Below are 3411 nucleotides of genomic sequence, written 5' to 3' on the forward strand. Positions count from 1 at the left end.
TTGACTGTCATGATGAGGATACTATGTTGTCGTTATTTGACAGTGATAATGTGGAGAAGAAAAGACTGGAGGAGACCTATAAGGTTTCCAGAGAGCGCTTGTGGCTAGACATTCATTACTCACTGAAATTTGTGAATTCTTTATCGACAGTAAAATGCATTCATATTATATATATTCATACAACTCTCCCCTAAAAAACCTTGGCTCTTTTATGTATGCATTCGGGGATGCTGAGAACCTGAGCAAGAACACCTGCTGCAAAGCAGTTCGCAAAGTTGCCAGGGCGCTGACAACTTTATTGGACATGTTTGTCATGTTCCTTGGACATCTGTCTGTTCATGCCATCAAAGAGGGTTTTTATGCACTGGCAGGTTGGTTCCTCGCTGGTCCACATCTTTTGCTTGTATGTTCGCAGTTGGCTATCTCATGGTGAATATCATTGTCTTTTCTCAGGCTTCCCCAGAGTGATCGGTGCCATAGACTGCACCCATGTTCCTATCACAGCCAGTCAAGGCCAAATGAGCCAGACTATGTGAATAGGAAAAATCTCCCTCAATATTCAGTTTAAGTCTTCTAAATAATGCACTATGGTCATCAACAATTGGAAAAATTAATTGCGTATAGACAAATGTAGAGTATTTAAAAGTATGTTGACCACAATGTTTTAGCAACAATAATGGACACATTAAAAAAAATTCTTGTAAGTATTTTTATGTACTTTCTGTCATTGGTGTTAACATATTTTAGGTTACAATCACAAGATTCATGAACGCAATAAAATTAATCAAAAGGCACATATCACAACATCTGAATACTGCTGACAAAACTCCATGAAATAAAACAGTAACTTGTTTAATTCAAAGTATTTGACATTTTTTCTCAATGTCAGTGATAACATTTGATCCGGGGATGTTTACTTCTGATAAAAGACAACACATGCTAATAATTGTACTGAACTTTATTATGGATAAAGTCAAGTAACAATAATTTTGGTTTAAAGTTCAGTTACAATTAGCCTACATAAGTAATCATCACATCTTAAATGTTGTCTAATGTAATATGATCTCCAAATTTTGGTAGATAGATAGATAGATAGATAGATAGATAGATAGATAGATAGATAGATTGATAGATGGATAGATAGATAGATAGATAGATAGATAGATAGATAGATAGATAGATAGATAGATTGAAAATACTTTATTTATCCCCGAGGGGACATTCAGGAGTCACAGTAGCAATCAATAAAAATCAATAAAACAAAAGTAAGAAAGTGTCAGGATAGAAATGACCTTTGGTATCATCAAGGCCCAATTTACATGCCTCCGTGGGCTCAGGATGGCTCCAGATTTGGCCTGCAACATCATCGCTGCGTGCACAGTCCTCCACAACATTGCATCCATTCGGAAGGAAAGGGTGCCTGCTGCTGACCTGCTCCCCCCTGATGTGGTGGACCCCGTCACCCTTGACTTCCCCACAGGGAGGGCTGTCCGGGCAGCTATAACGGAACAATTTTTTACATAGGCACGGGAAACGTGGTTTTGGTTTGTTTTCATTGTTTTATTCATTTTTTTGGGTTTGTTCTCATTTCTTGATTTTGATTTCTTGTTTGATCCTTGTGTTCCTGCAAAAAGAAAGGAACAAATTTGAGTTTATTCCACACATCTACTTACTTATGGGCTTCAGAGTTGCAAGCCAGTAGCCTACACTCAACAGCTAACAGAGTCCACTGAGTGTATGGCTGCTCTTTTTATGCACAAGGAGATGTTGTTGCATAGTACTGCTAAGTGCACTGCTGTATTGCTGCAAACACTCTTAAATTAATTTGCATGTCAGACGTAAAACTGTTCCCCCTGGTAGCTGATCAATGCTCATTTGTATTGTCCTCTGTTTAGACAATAAACTGCATTACCTTCTTTTCGTTTTCCAGTTTCTCAATCTGTAGCTCTAATTTTCTTATCTGTAGGCTTGTCTTCTTCATCTTGAGTCTTTTATATTCCATATCAAGCTCCATTTGTCTTTTGTGCACAGCCCTCACAGTCTGCCCCAGGCTGAAAGCATCAGACACATCATGAAGCAACTTCATGATTTCAATCAAAAATCAAACTGAACCCAAAAACTCTAAGGCTGTATTCAGACCAGAAAAGTCCTTTAGTCCACTTGTTTGGTCCGGACCAAAAGTGGACTTTATCTTTTTTCGTTTCGATTGTACTTTTTGCAAGTGGAACATATATTGTAAACACATCCACGTGTGTGATGATCAGTGCTCTCATTGGACAGCACTGACAAAGGGCGGCACACAGAATACAGACCCAGAAATGGAGGTAAACATGTGTTCGTGCTCTTATTAGAGCTGCTAAATCATTTTCAGTTTCAAGAGCAGCTCCTTCAAAGCAGCTTAACAACACCGTTTATAATTTTGGAACAGCGAAGACGAATGCGCGCAGCAAGGAGACGCTATGCTCTGCGTGTCCTGACCCACAACATGCTAGCAACAGCGTGGCTAAACAGAAGACGGAGGATCAGGTATGAACCAAAGACGGTTAGGTTACGGTGGCTTTATAGGCCCAAAAGGCACATGTATCCTGTAGTTAGTTTGGATGGACCTTGGTTTGTATTCAGACCTGCACCGGAGAACCACGAACCGCACCAGAGTTCGTTTGGAAGCGGACCGAGACCACCTCAAAAAGTGGGTCTCGGTCCGGTTGTTTGGTCCGCACCAGGGTCCATTGTGTCTATTCACACCTGCATGGAAAGTCCGCACCAGTGTGGGAAACGAACCCTGGTCCGTTTAAAGTGGACCAAACAGTCCAGGTCTGAATACGCCCTAACAAAAGAAACAAACCAAAAACACTAGAAAACTCACATGTGACAATCCGAAAGGCAGAGGGAACACACGAGGCACGAAGAAACAGCAAGCAGCGACAGCATACAATGAACCAACCGAAAGCACATGGAACACAGATACTATATAGACCGAGGAGTGATCAGCACAGGTGTGAAAAAAGACACAGGTGAAACACATGAGGAGCAATCGACAAGGAGGGAAACACAAGGAGAACCAAACCAAACACAGGGAAACTCAAGACAGATACTAAATACAGAAAAGACACTGAAACACTAGAAATAATCACAAAAAGACATACACATGACAAGAACCAAATCAAAACCACAAGAAGCACAAACTAAAAACAACAAGAGACACTGACATCCCACAAGAATAACTAAGATGAACACAGGTGACACAGAAACACAGGACAAGGACAGAATGACAAAGAAACACAAGAGGGCAAAAACACAAGAAAACCTAGAAAACATGAACCCAAAACCAGACCATGACACCAGTTCATGAGTTATCAGATGAAGAGTGGGACTGTCTCAAAGGCTGTTTTCGAATTCACCTACTACATA

General features: G+C 40.5%; 1 long non-coding RNA gene across 1 annotated transcript; it reads right to left on the minus strand.

The window, feature by feature from the left end:
- Positions 1–1544: 1544 nt before the first annotated feature.
- Positions 1545–2936, minus strand: LOC141802666 (uncharacterized). Its single transcript, XR_012599517.1, has 3 exons — positions 2867–2936; positions 1913–2051; positions 1545–1624 (listed from the first exon to the last, which is right to left on the minus strand). It is a non-coding gene; the product is annotated as an uncharacterized LOC141802666 (long non-coding RNA).
- Positions 2937–3411: the final 475 nt, after the last annotated feature.

Source organism: Halichoeres trimaculatus, unplaced genomic scaffold, assembly GCF_033239565.1.
Source record: "Halichoeres trimaculatus isolate MK-OKI-2021-1 unplaced genomic scaffold, fHalTri1.1 fHalTri1_scaffold_14, whole genome shotgun sequence".
Classification (NCBI taxonomy): Eukaryota; Metazoa; Chordata; class Actinopteri; order Labriformes; family Labridae; genus Halichoeres; species Halichoeres trimaculatus.